The 22453-nt window shown below is 38.2% G+C and overlaps 1 pseudogene; it reads right to left on the bottom strand.

Moving 5' to 3' along the window:
* Positions 1–363: 363 nt before the first annotated feature.
* On the bottom strand, positions 364–21921 carry LOC149169298 (calreticulin pseudogene; annotated as a pseudogene).
* Between the last annotated feature and the right edge of the window lie 532 nt (positions 21922–22453).

The following is a 22453-nucleotide window of genomic DNA, read 5'->3' as shown; positions in this document are numbered from 1 at the left end:
TTTCTCCAGCAATAATTGTCAAGGTGGTAATAATAGGTTTGGAGTTAATAGTAAGCTCATCAAGTGCAGTTTTATATTGGCTAACAAGCTCCTGTTGTCCCCCACCTCGTGAAGAAGAATCAACTATTTCCCTTTCACTGTCTTTACCAATTCAATTATGTCATCATTGTGGTCAACAAAACTTTTGCTCCACCTATCTCCCTCCTGTTCGCACTCCCTTTCAATTTCCCTTAACTTCTCCAGCAATGGGCTACCTTGTTATGATTGTGTGGATACCTTTGTAGAGACTGTTCTCGATTGATAACACGGTGAAACCCACAATGGTCTCTTTCCCTCTCCATGTCTTCCCCAATTCATTCCTTCTCAATGGCAAGTTCCCTCGGCAGCTAGATACAGAATTGTTGGAGCTTTCCACTCACCATCCTCCTCAACATCCCAGTCCTCTGGATTTGTGGCATCTGTATCTAAAATTTCCTGCAAAATATCATCATATCCCCCAATTTTTTTGTCTTCTGGATCAGGAATGTATTCTTTGTCTTCCCAGTCTCCTGGGATTTTGGAATCAAGATCTTTAATTTGTTTTGGTGGCTAAATATCCCAAACGGTGTATAAACTTCCAAAATATTTCTCCTTGTTATCAATGAGAATGTTGTAAGTAGCATCATGGCAAAGAATAAAAGTATAAACTTGAGTAAGTTGATCCATTTCACAGGATACATCCTTCTTAATAGGATCGTTCTTTCTAGCATGAGCAAGAATTGCATGAATCTTCTGTGTACTATAACAACACACATTTGGACCAAACATGATGTTATAAGGTGTATTTGTACCAAACTTCTTTTGTTCCACATCTCCACTCAATACCTTCACACACCTACCATCAGAGTCAAGTTTCTACTCATGCTTGACAGAAAATTGAGGAACAAGTATCTTATCCTTGTTGTTAAACTCTGGAAACTCAGCCGAAATGGCGAAGAAACTTGCATTTGGATGAGTTTAAATCCCTTTGTCATTGGTGTCCCCTTTCCATTTTCCATCAGTGTGAAGCCACTCCCCTCCCCTATTGCACTTTCTCAATTTTTCTCAAGCTCTACACAAACTTTCTCAAGATCTATGCAAAGACAATTAAAATTTGCAGCAAAAAATAGACAAACACGTGATCCTCTCTCGCGGGATCTCCTTCATGAAGAATGCAATGCGAAAGAGTAGGAGGTGATGAGTGTTTATTGTGTGACATGGAAATATATTAATAATCATTTTTCCATGTGTCTCTCTCATCAACGTTTATTATTATGTCCCATGCCAACTTATAATTTATCAATACACCCATTTGTACGTGACAACTTCAATGATCATATCTATGAGTATGGAATTATTATTTTTGTCCATTACTGCTCATTGAATATTAAATCATTTTCACATAGGTTCTGAGTTTGGAAGTGATTGTGATGGATCGAACAAGAAACAACAAGATATGAGATCATTGGTGGTTCTAAGCACGTCGATCAAAACAAAAACTGCAGCCATAAAAGGTAAAGGATAAGGATGGGACCATCCTATTCATGTTCCTATTCTTTAAGTCCTTCAACTATAATCGCTGATGTGAACAAGAGCAAGATAAAAAGTACCTGGCGATAGATGCATCATATTAAATTTTTGTGTAACACCGTTGATCAAATATAGCATAGAAAAGGTACAATAAAATAATAGCTCCTCATTATCTACTCTCAATTAGAAATCTTAGGCATTTTTATATTAGTTTACTAATGAGGTTCTCACTTTAGAATTTACCAGTCACTCATAGACTAGCCAACCAAAAAACTAGCAAGTAAAACTACGCACGTCGATTTTCTAGATTCACATAGAATTCTAGACCTCAAACAATCAATAGAAATTTGTCCATATCATTCATGAATTCGTTTGCATTTTTAAATTTGTATTCAGAGTCATATGAGTTAATTAAAAACAATGATGTAATTATAAGTTAAGGTTTAAAAATAAAAAATGTAAAGATATGATTGAATAACATTGTTTTTAGCTTAACAGAATGAATAGATCTTCCATGATACAATATAGATTTTCAAAAAATAAAATCACATATTTTCCCATAATGTTATAGTAATAATATAAAAATAAAATAAAATAATTCATAATTAAATAAGATATAATTTAAATGAAATTACGATTTTGAAAAATCTTAACATTCATGAATAAAATTTTATATAAATTATAAAATTGATTTTTTTTAATAAAATAATTAATAAAAAAATTATTTCGCCAATTTTTTTTTGTTCCTTGGACGTACTTTTGCATGTTTAAAAGCAATTTCTAATTATGATAAATATTCTGTTTATATATTATCACTATCGCATTGAATAAAGTCACCAAAACTTTGGACTTTATGAAAGATTTGAAGAACTAGCGTATTGAACGGGAGAGAAGTGACATATAAGTCGACGTTCCAGGCCCCATTTGGGCCGCCCAATTAGTGTTGGTCGATGGCTGAGCTGGAAAATTTTTAAAGACTCAACCGCAAACAAAAAAAATCACCACTATCGCATTGAATAAGGTCACCAAAACTATGGACTTTATGAAAGATTTGAAAAACTAGCGTATTGAACGGGAGAGAGAAGTGACATATAAGTCGACGTTCCAGGCCCCATTTGGTGCGATGGCTGAGCTGGAAAAGTTTTAAAGACTCAACGTCAAGCAAAAAAAACCATCACTGTCGCATTGAATAAAATCATCAAAACTATGGACTTTATGAAAGATTTGAAAAACTAGCGTATTGAACGGGAGAGAGAAGTGACATAAGTCGACATTCCAGGCGCCATTCGGGCCGCCCAATTAGTGTTGGTCAGTCAAGATGCGATGGCTGACCTGGAAAAGTTTTAGAGACTTAACATCAAACCAAACAAAAAATTCTATACGTGATATTTTTTTTTTTTTAAGGCAGGGCATTGACGGTTTTTTTTCCAAGGAAAAAATTATAATTTTATTAATGAAAACAAAATTACATGTTATATTGGTTACAAATAGTCCATCATCTAGTCAGTGATTTATGATCATAAGTTCATAAATAATCAACTAACAAATAAGGAGAAAAACTAGACTTTTCTCCATTTATTTTTTTCAATTTTCCACCATTATAGATGAAACAAGAGTTAGTTGACTTTCCACCATTATAGATGAAACAAGAGTTAGTTGATTTTCTTTCATTCTTGTGGTTTCCTTGTCTGAATCTGAGTTATCGGAAGCATGCTAGCATTTTATACCTCCATCCTTTTCCTCAAATATCCTAATTAGCTGATTTGTGGGGCCGTGTAATTCTGTTGGTATGCGTGTCTTTTCAGCTTGTTCTTCGTTTTCTAGTATGTGTTGTTCGTCTTGCTTCAGAGTGGGGTCCTTTCTAATTCTTCTTCTTCCTCATTTGATTCAGTTGGGGGGAATTTCCATCCTTTTGGTTGCTTCCTTGTTTTCTTCTTTCTTCGTTGCTCTTTCTTGGTGTCAAGGCATATGTTATGTAAGTGTCATGTTTGGCGGCATATACGGCATCTGAAAGTTGTGTTCTCAAGACCCAAGATTTGGGTCCATCTCTTTTTATTGTGTATCAGTTGAATGCGGTCTGGTAGGCCTTTATTGAGATCCACTTCCACACATATGTGTGCAAAAGTATAGATTCATTCTTCCATTCTTTGTTCATCAGTCTTTATGTATCGAACTAGTGTATTTCCAATGGTTTCTAGCACTTGATTGTGCCATATGTGTAAGGGAAGGTTATGTAGCCTTACCCAAACCACATCCTTGATACAATCATGGTGTTTGCATCAAAATCTAGAAACCATGGAGTGGTGAAGATCCCTATCAATCCCCAGAACCATGGGCCTTCTTGTAATATAATGTCCCTTTCTTCCGATGATGCAAATTTTACAATGAAGCCTTTTATATAGACATTTTTGTGGTGTCAGCATTAATTTTGTTTTCGTTTGGATCAGCTCGGTTGTTTTTTTCCTTGACACATGTGTTGTAATGGTTTTTTGGGATATATTTCTGTTTATGTTATTCCATACATGGGCCGCCTACATTGATTCGACAATTTTTCGTGTTGTCCTTTTCTTTTTTTTGGTGTTTTTTCACATTTAATCCTGTGGCATATGGTCGTTTATGACTTTTGCCTCATATATCATTATGTATACCAGTTTCTTTTCCTTAATCTAATGAAATCATATCTAGTTTTTCTTCTTTAAAAAATAAAAAATCAAAATAAAAAAAGTTGAAAAAACTGCACATTAACTAATACTCTGAAACATCGTCAAACTAAACGAGAGATGGAAAAGTGAAGGAAGCAGATGTATTCACTCGAGGTTTTCTTTGGTGGTGGAATTTTCAAGCCAGTTAGCAGTTTTATATTAATGAAAAGTATATTTATATATAAACAAATGATGTTGTTATTCTCCCAATTTTCTTTATAGTTGTCTTTAGTGAGACTTTTTGGAAGCTTTTTCGGTGGGATTTTCCCGTCTAATTTCTCTAAAATATGATAGGAATTTATTGAAATCACAAGATTGATGGGTAACCCCTGCACAATCGAAGTTCCATAGGGTTTTTCAGGGTGTTGAATCCATATATACAGTAAAAAAACTAGTTTAAATAACACAAATCAATATTTTACCTCAATTTCTTCCGTCAGATTCTAGCACTAGAAAGTCCAAAAAGTTGCACTAGAGACAACTCCATTTTCTTTTTCTTCTCATTTACCAGTTTTTATAATTTCCTTTTCCTTTTATTTCTCATTTATCAAATCCAATTTCTCCATCCCCTAAGTTTTTTATCTATGTTTCCCAACGTTTAAAGGAGGATGGAATATGATAGCTCTCAAACTTAGTGTTTAAAGGACGATACATTTTGACAAAATGTCAAATTTTCTTTCTCCGAGTCCCATTTCCAACTTGATCATTATATTTATGATAGATGTTATATTTATATGTTATAACTATCCCATTGAATAAAGTAACCAAAACTTTGGACATTATGAAACATTAGAAGAACTAGCATATTGAACGGGCAAAAGAATTGACATATAAGTGGATGTTCTAGATCTGGAGGATTACCAAGGACTCTGACTAGAGTGGATTTCAATCAAGAAAAACCACACACTTTGTAAAGAACCATAGATTGACCGAAATAAGTCTCTTTCATCTTAAAATCTTAGGAGGAATAAAGACGTTAAATTCATAAAATTAACTCTTACATGAGACTTAGAAACATAAATGAATTCTTGGTTCTCAGAATTTCTGGAGGACACTCTATATCCTTCCTTCGATCCGGGACCCTTAATTGAGTCCATTGAACCAAGGGAAGACTTACACATTCAGGACCTTTGAGCAATGAATCTCATATCTTCTGGTTCCCAATGAAGTTAATGTCCCTAAATCTAAGAGGGTTGGGATCTGCCCATTCGGAAAGATTCCTAAACTACCACATCATGGACAAACATCTGCCAATTGTTCTCCTTCAAGAAAATATGATGTCTAAGGAAAAATACTTGCATATCTTACTATGAATACGCCCGACATGGCATGGTTACGCTATCAATTCCTCTAGAAATTCGGGTGGTCTTGCAGCAATATGGGATCCTACCTATTTCTCCTTTCTGGCCTACAAACTTATTTTAGGCATAATTCTATCAGGACATGCTCGGGGCCGGAGTTGTAGACTCTTAATTATTCATATGTATGGTCCTTACAAAAATCGTAATCTTTTCTGGGAATTGATTGACAATACATGCTTATTGGATATTCACCCATTAATCATTCCAGGGGACTTAAATTTAACAATGAATACGGGTGAATGTTGGGAGCACAGGGCTAATCCAGATTCTCTGGTGGCATATTTTATAGATCTCTTCAACTCTCCATGACATTTCTCCTGATCCAATATGTCCAACATAGCAGAATGAATGGGCACAGACAACATTTCTAAAATAATTGGCATATTTCCGGTGGACTCTAACTTATCACTTAGATTGAAAAGCCTCAAGTCATGTACTTTCTTCTCGGACATATCTAATCATGATGTCATTATCCTGGAATGCAAGATGACCTAGAGGGCATAAAAATTTCGTTCAAATTTAACCAGATGTTGGTTAATGAGACTGGTTTCTAGGACCTGGTTCTACAATCTTGGTCTAACCCTCTCTCTCCTAATAACACTGATGTGTTAAAGGTGGTTATTAAAAAGCTAATGAGGATGAAAACTATGGTAAGGAAATGGATTAAAAAAAAAAAAAAAACTCATAAAGGAGCTTCAAACAATAGACATAGAACTTGCCCTACTGATGGATCTTATAGTGTCGGGCCACTTTTCTAAACATCAGAATGCAACAATTTTAGACTTGATTTCCAGAAAAGATAAAATCCAAAAATTACAAGAAGAAGATTCGCGCTAGAAATGTAGACTTGCATGGATCAAAGGAGGTGATCGAAATACAAAAAAATTCATAGGACCGTGTCCAAAAGGAAATAAACAAACTCAATTTGGTCAATCAAAGATGAAGCATGGTACACTTATACATCCATCAAAAGGATCGAAGAGATATTGTTTCAACATTTCAAAAATCAATTTCAGGAAAGAGAGGATACTCATATGATTGATAAGATGGAACTAGTTTATCTCTTTCCTACATGGATCTACAATGAAAATACTTCATTGATGGACATAAAAATTTCCAATAGGAACTGCTACAAACCCTCGAGGAGATGGAAAAGGACAAAAGTCTTGGGCCCGATGGCTGGCCTTGTGAATTCTTTCTTTTCTTATTTCATTTGACGGCCCGGACTCGATAAAGATAATGGAAGCAGTCATAATCTCCAACCAAATTCTAGGTGTAATCAATTCAACCTTTCTCACTCTCATTCCTAAGAAACAAAATCCTCTGTCTCTCAATGACTATAGGCCTATTTCTTTATTCAATTATGTATATAAAATGATGTCCAAAATTATTGCTAACCGTGTCAAAAAGATCATCTCCCCATATATTTCACAAGAACAGTTTGACTTCTTTTCCATTACCTCCTCCTGAAGAGACTTCTCCTTTGGGAGGTTTGGAACTTTCTCCTTGCAACCTACTATTCCTATTTTCATAAAGGACCTTCACTATCTCTGTCATATCAAAGAAAGCCTTTTTGGACGTCTTCTCATCTTCTGTCATGTTTGTAGGTTCTCCTTCATGAGACATGATCTCTGGAGTTTCAACTGTGACTTGAGGATGTGCTGGTGTAGAAGACTTTGGTAACCTTGCCCTTCTTCCACTTGAGCCAACTACAAGGCTTTCAACTAGCTTCCATTCTCCTCTTTTGAGTTTTAACCTTGTTAGCATGACACAAAACTAGCAAACAATACTCCTTCTTTGCACAAGAAAATTTAGTAAGCAAAAACCAGTGCTCTGATACCAACTTGATATGAAATGGCACAGATTAGTAATGTTGTGCTAATTCCCCATTCAAATAAAACCCAGTATGCTTATTATTTGCTTATAAAGTGCTTAAAGATTCACCATTTTTGCTTAATTAATTGATTCCCATGAGAGTTTCTTATGTAAATGTTATAAACAATTTAACATAAAACATATGTTGAACAACAACAAAATAACAACAAAGAACATCAAAATACAACACACAACACAGAGATTTGATGAGGAGTTCACCCCTCCTGGGCTACGTCTCCTTGGTCCAACTTCCAATGCTTGGGCCTCTCTATTATGCTCAAAATTACAACAAAAGTGTGTTTACAATGCTCAAATGCCTCTGAAACCTGTCTCAATGAGTTCAGAATTGCAAAAACTGCTATAATTCACTCTTTTTTCACCTAATTTCGATAAGAACTCAAGAAGTTATGACCTCTCCCAGTGGTCCCACAATTTTCTCAACAAATTCCCCTTTTCTGGCCATTAGCCACCAAATTCGGCCTAAAAACTGCTAAATTTTCCACATTTCCGCTACCGGAGCCACACTTCCCAGCGGGTTCGAAAATCGCAATCGGCGTTGGCGGAGAGACGAACGGAACAACTCCTTTTAAAAATTGCAATCAACGATTTGCGATGGTGGACTTAACGATTTATGCACCATGATTCATAACAATTTCGCGTCTAGTATATAGTAGCTTGTCCTAATCGGCGCGGGACCGGGGAATTCCTTAACAACTTGTTGTTTGTTGTTGTGAAGTGTGAACTGTGATGAATTGTCGGACCCAAACATTCCATACATTGTAACCTATTCCCTTTTCACATCTAGTTCCATCAACATTTCGCTATTGATGTAGGTGTGTTGATTCTTAACAAGACTTCCTTTTATGATGCGATCCATGCGATATCACATCTCGGTAGGACCAGGGGCCGATTTTTAACAAAAAAATTATGCCGATGTGATGCGATGAGCCAATTTGTTGGACCAACAATAGAGTGACACTTGGCACCTCCCGATTGGCTAAAGAGACTTGAACTTGTTGATTGTGCACTTATTTTTCCTGTTTAGCAAACTGGTCAGAACTCATTTCTGGGAGCATATGAACTCCATTTTCGATGAAACGAGTTGCGTTGGATTTAGATCATCGAGATCTATCCAACCATATAGTTTCCATTCCATTCTATGAAATTTTATTTTTGAGCATAAACTTAAAGACCTAATCAATGATCCTATACAAAATTGGCTTCAAACACAGACATGTCAGATGGATAATGGCCCGTTTCAAATTTGCATCCATGGTGGTTCTCATCAATGGGGATCCCACAAATTTCTTTAAAATGAGCAGAGGATTGATACAAGGTTGTGCTCTATCTCCTCTATTGTTTATTCTTGTAATGTATACATTAAGCAGGGGGATCAACTCCATGAAAGAGGTAGAGGCCATAAAAGGTTGTGTGATATCAAAAAAAAGTCGACCATTACATCTGATGTACGTGGATGATATCATGTGTGTTGGGGAGGCAAAAATATCATAATGGGAAGCATTCCACAAGATTTTTCTAAAATGCAGCAATGCATCTAGGCTTAACATTAATAAATATAAGACAAAACTTATTTTTTTATGACGGTTCCTCGATGGAGGTAATCATAATTGCTGATATATTTGAGATTAAGATTTTCCCACTATCAAATGGCTTCAAATACCTGGGATGCCATTTGAAACCTAGCAATTACAAGCTTTCAGATTGGGATTGGCTATTCAACAAATTCAATCAAACGTTATGCCACTACGATCATAGGTGGTTAACTCTTGGAGGCAAGGTTTTCATGATTCGAGCGGTTTTCCAAAGCATCCATGTATATTGGATGCATATATTTCACATCCCTCGATCTACTATAAAGAAGATTGAATCCATCGTGTGACATTTTCTATGGTCGGGATTTGGCACCAAAAGAAAAATCCCCCCTTGTTGGCCTCAATCTAATCTCTAGACACATTAAGATTGGAGGTTAGGGATTCCTTAATTTACATATTCGAAGAACAAGGTCTATGGAAAAAATTCATGGTTGCAAAATATCTACATAACTGTGGATTGGAGGAATGAATTAGAAATGGTGTTCCATCCACTACATGTATGTCTGCAACTTGGAGAAGCCTACGAAGCGAAGTCCCTTGGCTTTGTAGTAACCTTGTTTGGGTTGTTGGCAACAATTTACAGGTCTATGTGGGGATGGATGCCATCAAAGGCATGCCCAAAAGCTCCCATTTATGCACCCCCATCATCATCTCCCTTAATCAACTGGGATACTCCTCTTTGGCCAGCATTGCGAGGGACCCCCAGACGCTCTTGTCTCCCCCAATTTGGCCACATTCCTAGTAAATTGGCATCCCATAATATTTGGCAGTTGAATGGGAAGTTTATCGTAGTAACCTTTGCCAGGCTGGTATCATGTTATCCTCCCACCCAGATTATCTTGTTTGGGGCGATCATTTAATGGATGGAAGAATTTCATCCACAAAAGCATATAAACACATCATTTCTTGTTCTCCAATCTTTCCATTTTCCAAGCTCACTGCACAATTGTGGTCCTGGGATGTTCCTCTCAGGATTATATGCTTCACTTGGCTTCTCCTACATAATCAGATTTTGACCTAGGACACACTCATGAGGAGAGGATTTGTGGGTCCTAGTAGATGCCGTCACCAAAAATCTGCATTGGAAGACTATATTCACATCTTCATTCACTACCCTTTCGCACATGACATATGGAGGAAAGTATCCTCTCACTTGGGGACTCAAGTCATTAGTGATAGTTCCTCCATTGCGGACTGGATTTTCTCTCGGGGCTTCCAATCAAAAGAGCATCAAGTTGTTCCCCTATACGTCTTTTGGGCATTTGGTGCTCTCGCAATGAGCACATCTTTGAAGAGACTCCTCCCAATCCTAATTTGACTACTCTGCATTGTTGCTCACTTTCAAGAGATAGGCCCCTGGTGTCCCAAAGAATCTACCCAGTCCATCGCTCATGCTGACTTGTCCAATATTTTCCCAATTTGTTTTTTTGATGGAGCTTCCGTTGGTGGGAGATGCGGATGTGGTGTCTCCCTTCATATCAATTTAGTTATGTTCTATCAATTTAGGTGGTTTGCTGACATGAGAGACAACAACAGAGTAGAAATGCTCGCCTTATGGTATGCCTTACAGGTGGTTCTATGGCTCAATGTTGATTGCATTATGGTTGTTGGTGACTCCCTTTCTACAGACAGATGGATTTAGGATCGCAACACCTTACAGATCCCCTCACTTTTCAACTGGATGCAGCAGATTTCAGGCCTAAAGCCCCTTTTCTCGGAGATCTCCTTCCAACATGTCTTTCAGGGGAAAAAATCTGAAGCAAATGCACTTTCCAAGCGTGCTTTGTCCCTTCTGCTAGGGCAGATTCATTATGAATTGTTTTCAGAGGGAATCTCCTTTTGTATCGATTCTTTTGATTTTTGTTAATCTCTCCCCCACTCCCCTTGATTTACTTTTGGTTTGCAGGTCCCTGGTGTGTTTCTAGGTGCCTTGTCTTGGTAATATTTCCTTTTTTTATCTTCTGCATTATGTCTCATTAAATAGACTCAGCTCTTTCATATCAATGTATATGCTCTGTTTCCATATGTGGCCACAAGGTGGCATTCACGAAAACTCTATGACATACTCAACACTGCATTAAGGATATTATCAACAAGGGTATTTTCTCTGTAATTTGAACAAGATCTTCGACAACGTATAACATTTCCCAATAATGAAAATGTTACCGTTTATTTTCTCCTGAAAAAAAAGTGGGTGTTCCAGGCCCCATTTGTGCCGCCCAAGTAGTGTTTGTCGGTCACGATACGATTGGTGAGCTGGAAAAGTATTGACTAGTGGGAAAGACTCCACGTTAATAAAAGAAATCAGAAAGTTGAAAAGACAAGACATTTACAAATATTCAAAAACATCGTTTTCGTGATGGAAAAGTGAAGAAGTTTATGTATTTTCAGCAATAAAATTTGCGGTTGAATTTTGCTTTATGTTGTTAAAAATGAAGAAGTTTATGTATTTTTGCGATAAAATTTGTGGTTGAATTTTGATTTGTGTTGTTTAAATTGGTTTTTTGACTATATGGATTCAACACCTTGAAAAGCCTTTGGGATAATTTGATTCTTACCAGATTTTTAAATGTTAATTTTTTTCTTCTAAAAATCTGGTAAGAATTTTTGTAAATCTAAATAAAAACTATCAAAATTCATAATTTAGGGGTTTTTCACATTTAGTCCTATGGCCTATGGCATATGGTCGTTTATGACTTTTGCCTTGTATATCCTTATCTATATCAGGTTTTTTTTGGTTAATCTAATGAAATCATATCCGATTTTTCTTCTTTAAAAAATATAAAAAATCAGAAAAGTTGAAAAAACTGCACATAAACTAATCCTTGGAAACATCGCCGAACTGAATGAGAGATGGAAAAGTGAAGGAAGTGGATGTATTGACTCGGAGTTTTCTTTGGTAGTGGCATTTTCAAGCCAGATGTCAGTTTTATATTAATGAAAAGTATATTTATATATAAACAAATGATGTTGTTAGTTTTTTATTTTATTTTTACTTGTATTTAGTGAGATTTTTTTGGAAGTTTTTCTAGTGGGCTTTTTTCATCTAATTTCTCTAAAATCTGGCAGGAATTTATTGAAATCACAAGTTTGATGGGTAACCCCTGCACAATCGAAGTGCCCTAGGGGTTTTCGAGGGTGTTGAATCCATATATTCCATATATACAGTAAAAAAACCAGTTTAAATAACACAAATCAAGATTTTACTTCAAAAATCCAAAAAGTCCCACTAAAAACAACACCATTTTTTTGCCTTCTCATTTACCAATTTCCTTAATTTCCTTTTCCTTTTAATACAATTTCCTTTTCTTTCTCATTTATCAAATCCAATTTCTCCATCCCTAAGTTTTTTTTTATCTCTCTTGCCCAACGTTTAAAGGAGGATGGAATATGATAGCTCTCAAACTCAGTGTTTAAAGGACAATAAATTTTGACAAAATGCCAATTTGTCTTTCTCCCAGTCCCATTTCCAACTTGATTGCTATATTTATGATAGATGTTATATTAATGTATTATAACTATCCCATTGAATAAAGTCACCAAAACTTTGGACTTTATGAAAAATTAGAAGAACCAACATATTGAACAGGCGAAAAAAGTGACATATAAGTGGGCGTTTTGGATTTGGAGGATTACTAGAGCCGATATCAATCAAGACAAACCACACACTTTGTAAAGAACTAGAGATAAAGTCCTTAAATTCATAACATTAACTCTTACAGGCGACTTAGAAACAAAAATGAATTTCTGGTTCTCAGAATCTCTAGAGACTCTATATCCATCCTTCGATCCAGGACCCTTAACTGAGTCCACTGAACCAAGGGAACACTCACACATTTGGGACCTTAGAGCAGCAAATCCCATATCTTCTAGTTCCCAATGAAGCTAATGTCCCTTAATCTGAGAGGGTTGGGATCTACCCATTCAAAAAGATTCCTAAACTACCACATCATGGACAAACATCCACCAATTGTTCTCCTTCAAGAAACTATGATGTCTAAGGAAAAATCCTTGGAGATCTTACTTCGAATACGCCCGACATGGCATGGTTGCACTGCCAATTCCTCTAGAAATTTGGGTAGTTTTGCAGCAATATGGGATCCTACCTATTTCTCCTTTTTGGCCTACAAATTGATTTTAGGCATAATTTTGACAGGACATGCTCGAGGTTGGAGTTGTAGACTTTGAATTATTAATATGTATGGCCCTTACAGAAATTGTAAGCCTTTCTGGGAATTGATTGACAATTCAGGCTTATTGGATATTCACCCATTAATCGTTGCAGGGGACTTAAATTTAACAATGAATGTGGACGAATATTAAGGGCACAAGGCTAATCCAAATTCTCTAGTGGCATATTTCACAGATCTCTTCAACCGCAAGGCTCTCTGTGACATTTCTCCTCATCCAATATATCCAACATGGCATAACGATAGGATGGGCACAAATGGCATTACTAAAATAATTGACAAATTTCTGGTGGACTCCAACTTATCACTTAGATTGAAAAGCCTCAAGTCATGGACTTTCTTTTTGGACATAGCTGATCATGATGCCATCATCTTGGAATGGCAAGATGACCTGGAGGACATAAAAAATCCATTCAAATTTAACCAGATGTGGGCTAAGGAGATCGATTTCCATGACCTGGTTCTGCAATCTTGTCCTAACCCTCTCTCTCCTGATAATACTGATCTGTCAAAAGCTAATGCGGATGAAAACTATGGTAAGGAAATGGATTAAAAATAAAAAAACGAAATCTAAGAAAGGAGCTTCAAACAATAGACATAGAAATTTCCCTATTAATGGATCCTATTGTGCCGAGCTACTTTTCTGAACATCAACACACAACAATTTTAGAGTTGATTTCCAAAAAAGATAAAATCCTAAAATTACAGGAAGAAGATTGGCACCAGAAAAAGCAAACTTGCATGGATCAAAGGAGGTGATTGAAATACAATTTTTTTCATAGGGCCGCATCCAAAAGGAAACAAACAAACTCAATTTGGTCAATCAAAGATGAAGCAGGGCACACTTATACATCCATCAAAGAGATAGCATTTCAACATTTCAAAAATCAATTTTAGGAAAGAGAGGATACTCATATGGTTGATAAGATGGAAATAATTGATCTCTTTCCTACATGGATCAACAACAAAAATACTTCATCGATGGACATATAGATTTCCAATGAGGAGCTACTACAAACCCTCAAGGAGATGGCAAAGGACAAAATTCCTGGGCCTGATGGTTGGCCTTGTGAATTCTTTCTTTTCTTCTTTGATTTTATGGGCCTGAACTTGGTAAAGATGATGGAAGTGGTCAGAATCTCTAGCAAAATTCCAGGTGCAATCAATTCAACCTTTCTCACTCTCATTCCTAAGAAACAAAATCCTCTGTCTCTCAATGACTATAGGCCTATTTATTATGCAATTCTGTATATAAAATGATGTCCAAACTTATTGCTAACCGTGTCAAAAAGATCATCTCCCCATATATTTCGCAAGAACAGTTTGGCTTCTTGCCCAATAGGAGAATACAAGATGCAGTGGCCATTGTTCAAGAAGGCATTCATTCAGTCAAATCAAGGAATCAAAAATCATGTTTCATGAAAATTGACCTCATCCGGGCCTTCGATTGTATTGACTGGGAGTTCCTCACTATGATCCTATACAAAATCGGCTTCAAACACAGACATGTCAAATGGATAATGGCCTGTATCAAATCTGCATCTATGGTGGTTCTCATCAATGGGGATCCCACAAATTTCTTCAAAATGAACAGAGGACTGAGACAAGGTTGTGTGATCCAGGTGGATATTGGTGGCCACCCGCCAATTCCACTTGGACCCCCACCATTTCTTCTTTCAGTTTTTTAGTTTCCTTAATTGTAGCACAGTTTACTATTTTTAGCAGTTTTTTTGGGTCCTAAACTTCCAGAACCGTTTTGAGGCCCTAAATGATGTTTTTTTGGAAATCTACCGCCAGCAATTTTCTAACTAAAATCGTCTTTTCCATCGTAGTCCTCAGAGAGATCTTTCCAACAAGTTATCATGCATGTCAAACTGAGATAATATGACCAAATCGCGACCCCGAGAAGTTGGTTGTCCAACTCACCCCAACGGGGCCCATAAACTCTTGGTGTTACATCTCCTCGGGTTAGGGTTTTGGTTGTTTAGGGTTTGCTCTTATTGTTCAATAATAAAAAGGCCCTTGAGCCTCATTGTAAGGCAGTTTAGAGGCATGTAGCTGCCACATCTCTTCTCAGAGATAAGCTACCATCGCCCTAGCTGGTTTATTTCCATTTCTGTTTGTAACCATATTTCAGTATTTTACATTAATGAAATGAAGTATTATTTCCGTTGCATATCTCTCTTTATGGTTATCTCTGTAATTTGTTGCATTCCTGTATAAATTCGAATCAGTGGTATCAGAGAGGTCTACTTTTTCTCTGTTTTTCTTTGCATGTCCCCAACGAGGTTGGGATATAAGGAGTTAGGGCTTGAAATGGTCAAACCTTTGCAAGACCAATCTTGCAAATCCCGATGGCCTCCCATGGCGGAAGACAAGAAAGACGAGGGGGCAGGAGATCCTATCAAAATATTGCTCGAAGAAGCCCTCGAGCGACAAAGGAACGCAATGATGGACAACTTTGCGCAGATCCTTCAGCGACTACCCAGAGGCGATGCATTGGCTTCCAACAGCTACTCTGGAAATGCCACACCGTTTAAGGTACAATTTAATTTTGAAATCCCCATCTTCGAGGGTAAAATAGATGCAGATGCCATAGATAAATGGTTAAATCTGCTAGATGGGTATTTTTTTGTTCATGATTTTTCCAGTTGGGAAAAGATTATTTTCACTCTTCTCAAAGCAGCCCCCCACGTCAAGGACTGGTGGGAAACTTACTGCGAGCAGAAGGATGAAAGTACAGGCTCACTATTTTCAGCCGCATCCACTTGGAATTCATTTCGGGATGCCATCAAGGAGCAGTACTACCTTGACGGAAGCTATGAGGATCAATACATAAAGTGGACCACGCTGCGGTAGGGAAGGGACCAAGACATGCCAGAGTTTACCAATATTTTCCATACCCTTCACACAAAGTTGGGTATCAAGGATTCAGAGCAGCATTTGGTACTCAATTATCACGGCTTCCTGCACAAGTACATCTAGGAAGAAATAGAATTCCTGAACATCTCCTCGCTCGGCAAAGCATACCGATATGTCGTCAAGGTCGAGCAAAAGTTTAAACAAAAGAAGTGAGACTTTGGATCTGCAAATCTGAAGCAAGGGAAAGGTGCCCCCAAACCGCAAAACAAAGGACAAAGCCAAGGCGGGGTGGCCCAAGACAACTCGCCAAAGCTGCAAGCAAAGAACAACGCCGCAAAGCCGAAAAAGGACACGGGAAAGTGGTGTGAGTTCCATAAGAGCTCCACTCACAACACAAGTGAGTGGCAGAGCCCAACGCCACCATTGCCACCACGAAGATCTAGAAGGAGAAACCCAAAGATCCAAAGGAGGAGGAGCATCTCTTCCACTCCCAAATGTAGGTAAAGGGATCCCCGCTACAGTTCATTGTCGACAACGGGAGCCAAAAGAACCTCATTTCAGCAGAGGTTGTGAAGCAGCTTGGCTTACCGACCATAGCACATCCACAACCGTACACCATCGGGTGGCTTCACCAAGGACGGGATCTTCGCCTGAGCCAATAGTGTCACCTTCCATACAACATCAAGCCCTTCACGGATGAGGTATTGTGTGACATTGTTCCCTTGAAGTTTGTGATGTATTATTAGGATAACCATACTTGTGGAAGTGACATGTTGTGTATGAATCAAGGCCCCATGTTGTTATTATTACTTTTGGAAATAAGTTGTACAGGATACTGGAGGTAGCACCGCCTACTGCCATCTCTTTGGTTACTACAAAAAAATCATTTCCAAAACCGGGAAATTTGTTTTCCTAATGATACACCCTCAAGGAAAGAAGAAGACGGTGGCCACGACCTCCAAACATGGCCCCTCCGCACGATAACTACAGATGGACAAGGTCGTGGAGGAGTACGAGGACATCTTCACCTCCCCCGCAGGGGTTCCTCTGCACTGTCAAGTCAAGCACTCCATCGATCTGACCCCAGGTGCACCGCTGCCCAATGGACCAATATATCAGCGCTCCGTTTTGGAGAACAATGAAATCAAGAGGCAGATTCAGGAGTTGCTGCATAAAGGTCACATCCGTCTGAGTTCAACACCCTTTGGGAGCCCGATCGTGTTGGTACAGAAGAAGGATGGGACTTGGAGACTCTGTATTGACTATCGGGCGCTGAACAAGATCACTGTTCGTAATAGGTACCCGATCCCACGGATTGATGACCTCCTAGACCAACTGAAGGGGACAAAATATTTTAGCAAGATCGATTTGAAGTCAGGATATCACCAGGTACCAATCGAACCCTCCGATGTGTGGAAGACTACCTTCAAAGCCAAGGAGGGCCTTTTCGAATGGTTGGTTATGCTTTTTGGATTGATAAATGCTCTTGCAACCTTCATGAGGCTAATGGATGACATCTTACGGCCATTCACCAACTCATTTGTAGTGGTATACTTGGATGACATCCTAATCTTCAGCTAGAGTTGGGAAGAGCACCTCCACCACATCCGACAAGTTATCCAAACACTGCGACAATACAAGTTATGTGCCAATTTGGAGAAATGCACTTTTGGCATGACCCAGGTTCAATATCTGAGATACATTATTGATGAACAGGAGGTGCATGTCGATCCAGCCAAGATTCAAGTCATTCGGGATTGGCCATCTCCAACCACTTTGACAGAGCTTCGCAGCTTCCTAGGTCTTGCCAACTTCTACCACAGGTTCGTGTTGGGATTTTCTCATATCACTTGGTCCTTGAGTCAAGTCACCAAGGGAGGAGCGAAAGCAAAATTATTTTGTTCTGAATCTCAACAGAAGGCATTCATAGAGTTGAAAGATCGCCTCTGCTCGGCACTAGTGCTTGTATTACCATACTTGCAACAACCATTTGAGGTCAAGACAGATGCCTCTGACTATGCTATTGGGGCAGTCCTTACTCAACACGGGCATCTAGTGGCATATCACAGTGAGACACTTTCATACATAGTTTGGAAGTATCCCACTTATGACAAAGAGATGTATTCCATTGTGCAGGCCTGTCGACAATGGAAGCATTACATTTTGGAAGGAAACGGTCATCCACACAGACCACCGACCCCTGCAGTTCATACAGACCCAGGGGAAATTGCAGAATGATTACCATTAGAAGTGGTCCACATACCTACAACAGTTCCATTTGAATATCAAGTATAAGAAGGGCAACACCAATAATGTTGCAGATTGCATCAGTCGACCACCGATCATGGAGTTAACCACCGTGCTCAACTCTTGTGGGCACAAGACTTCTGATTGGCCACTTCTCTACAAAGGCGACCCAGAATTCGGCCACACATACTAGGCACTCTTGGAGGGTCAACATGTTCCAGACTTTCACCTCTAGGATGCCCTGTTATGCCACCTAGGTCACCTTTGTGTTCCTTCAAACGAGCGTGACAAGATGATTTGGGAAGCACACTATAGTCGGGCCGCTAGGCATTTCGGGGTCGAGAAAATGGTGGCAGTACTGCAGAAGTATTTCTATTGGCCGAATCTTTGACAGGATGCCAGGAAGTACATCAGATCATGCACTACATGCGCCATTGCCAAACCGACCATCAAGAAGCAAGGCCTCTATACCTCGTTGCCTACCCCTAGTTGACCTTGGGAATCCATCTCCATGGATTACATGTCAGGCCTTCATTCCACTAAGCATGGAAACGACTGTGTTTTTGTGGTTGTCGACAGGTTCTCGAAGATGGCCATTATGGCAGCTTGCAAGAAGAATATCACAGCAGAAACCACTGCTAAACTCTTCTTTGAACGAGTGTGGGTACACTTTGGGATCCCAAAGTCTATCATCTCAGATCGGGATAGCAGGTTCCTCAGTACATTTTGGTCCAGTCTATGGTCGATTCTGGACACCAAACTCACTAAGTCCACAGCCTTCCATCCTCAAACTGATGGCCAGATAGAGGTTGTCAATAGGATGATCGTACCATTCTGTGCATGTACAACTCAGAGCATCCACACACATGGGACGAGAGCCTCCCCTATGTTCAGCACAGCTATAGCCAGGATCTCCATAGCTCGATTGGCCACAACCCTTTTCAAGTGGGCTTGGGATTCCAGCCACTATGTCCCATTGATGTGGCCATGCCATTTGCAGCTACTCACGCAGATTCGGCTCATGTCCAGTCCGAAACAGATAAGGCAAACAAATTCATTGAGCACATCCAACATATTCGCCAATAGGTCCATGACATTCTGGAGAAATCTAATGCCAAGTACAAGCAGCGACATGATCAACATCAGGTGCCACACAAGTTTCAGGTGGGCGACAAAGTCTGGTTGCATTTGCAAAAGGAACGTCTTATCAGAGCCTATCGGAAACTCAGACCACTCCGATATGATCCTTACACCATTACCAAGGTTGTGGGAGACAATGCATTTGAGCTCAGCATTCCCCCATTCCTTGGCCTGCACCCAGTGTTCAATGTGGACCATCTTTGGCCATACTTTCTGTAATGTCCCTTAATAATAAATAATAAATAATATAATATAATATTAAATAAATAATAAACAATAAATAAAAAATAGTAATAGTAAATAAATAATAAATAATAATAAATTAATTACATGCTCTAAATAAATATAAATAAGAATAAACAGAAAAATAGTAAAAATCAGTAAAGCTATCAAAAAGTAAAAACGAAAAAAAATAAAACAAGAAAGCAGTAAAAATCAATAAAGCTATCAAAAAGTAAAAATAAAAGAATAAAACAAGAAAGCAGTAAAGTTGCATGTTGACACATGGAGTGTGTGCATGTGGTTCCCCTTCCAATGTTTGCTCTATTTAATAGATGGGGAGGAAGATGAGAGGCATTCCATCATTCCATGATTCCACCATCCATTCTCTTGGGAGAATAATGTTGTGAGACAAAGGATTCCCTGGCAGTAGTACGTTGATTGAGGGCTCGGGGGTGGCCAGTTGTAGCAAGATTTTGTGCAATTGAGCCTACGGTTGGGTGGAGAGTCGTCCCTAAGACTTTGTTGCAGTTAGCAAAATTCAACTAACGTTCAACTAGCATTTCACAGGTAAGTTGTCTCTACTCATATTTTTGAAATTTAATGTTAACTAGTTGATAAATTTCATGTTGATTATAAATCGCATGATTAATCTAATTAATTACATGTTTTTATTTTGGGACTGTTACATATGGTATCAGATGAGGATGTGGAAGCTTCAAATTTCCACTTGATTCATGTAGTGCTCCTCTCTTACCATTTGAACTTGGATCCTCACATAGATCATGATTTTGGACAGAGAATAACGGCTTGGGTGCAGGCATGCCCTGGACTAACGTTGGATTGGTCGCAACAAATGCTGATGCTGTGCATGATGAAAATGCAGGGACAGACAGAATTGAAGAGATGTTTGCCTCATTTACAGAAGAAGAACTAGCCCTTGGTTTCAGGTTTTGATCCACAGTCATTTGTATTGTTGCTATAGAAGTCAGATTTGGTTTGGTAGCATATACCTCTTTATGAGTATGAACTTCGTCTATAACCGCATTAGGTAGACTTGCCTGCTTCGAGTTCTGTTGATGAATGGTAAATGACTGCCCTAAATTACTCAAATTTTCACTTCCCTGATTTTCTGCAATGCAAGTGAATTTAAATAAGATGACAAGTTCTCCACACTAGTGTCAGTGGCCACCTTTTCATAGGCCTCAGTAGACACAGAAACAATAGGAGTAGATGACATATTTGGCCTAACTTCAACATCAGAAATGTAACAATCACTCTTTAGTGTATCACTACAACCCTAGGCAAGATTATAACTTACAAATTGGCCCCTTCTAACAAAACTTTCTTTGTTATGTTCACTTATGAGTGAAGGGTAGGGCTTACTGTGAATGGAGTCATCTCTAGAAAAAGAGCTTGAGAATGTCTTTTTGCCATCGGCAGCATGCTTCAACAAGCTACTTGACTACAACTGCACTTGTTGGTCGTCACACGCTGGATAGAGTTTCTTATTTTGTGTGTCTGTAATGCATGAATTTGGAAGCTCAATACTTTCGCCTTTAATTGAGGAGTCAAGGTTCACAAAATGCACCCTTTTTGGCTCATCAGATATCACTGGTTTTAAAGGCTTGGACCTACCAAACGCATCATGAGACTCCTATTGTTGATTCAGTGGATGTTTTGGAGCTGCTGCTGCTTCAACATTTGAATGCACAGAGTAAGGCTTAACTTCTTCGCTGTATACACTATAGCTATTCGTGGATAAATTGTGCTAAGTCATTAATTTCTGGAAGCTTACCCTTGAATCAAATCCACCTGTGCCAAAAAAAAAAAAACCGTAAAATTAGATTAACTAGTGGTCGTTGGATAAAATTTGGTAAAAAAAAAAAATAATGCAACCTCATTCATTAAATTCAGGAGTTGGAATGAATTAAATTCACTGTGTTTAAGTTTAATAGTTGATGTGAGTGGTATTAATTGTGAAAACTAGCAATTTGTTTTTGTCAAAACCATGAGCAAGCATTTGTAGAATCCTGAATGAGAATGAAATGGAGCCAACATTATTTTCATGCTCGTGATTATATCTTATTCAACTAACATATGGCTATGTTTTGAATACCATGGGCTGGAATGGTGAACGGTAAACCTTGAAGTATAGAGCCATGGGTTCTTGAAACCATGGAAATTATTGAAAATACAAGGTTTTTTATTTTTAAGATTTATTGGTGGTTGGTCATATATTATTTTGCAGTGTTTTTAATTTTTATCTATTTATAGGAGAATGTTGTGGAGGTCGTTGGTTGGTGGATAATGTGTAGAAACTATGGGTAGCTTTGTGAAAATATCTGTTGGTTGTATTCATAATTTCATTGTTGTTAAAATTGGCAACTAGGGCCAAACTCCACATGGGTCATCTTATTTATGACAACTGATATTTTGATAGTTACAAGAGTAATATTATACTGGACCGCCAGGTTCGTCGACTCAGGAACTGTGAGTTTGAGCAAGTCAAGGTCCAGTGGGACCAATATAGCCCAGGGTCAGCTACCTGGGAAGATGCAGATGTTATTTTTAATGACTTTCCTTATTTACTTGATTAAAATGTGTGTCGAGATATATTAATATATTCATTTACTACATGATGATAGGTATTTAATGTTGAATACTCAAGATGGATATGATATGCATAACGTGGC

This window comes from Pinus tabuliformis, chromosome 4_2 (genome assembly GCF_031772625.1).
Source record: "Pinus tabuliformis cultivar Carrire ecotype Pingquan chromosome 4_2, CPIR1, whole genome shotgun sequence".
NCBI lineage: Eukaryota > Viridiplantae > Streptophyta > Pinopsida > Pinales > Pinaceae > Pinus > Pinus tabuliformis.
The sequence above is the reverse complement of the archived record's forward strand: the minus strand, read 5'-3'. Positions and strand labels throughout refer to the sequence as shown.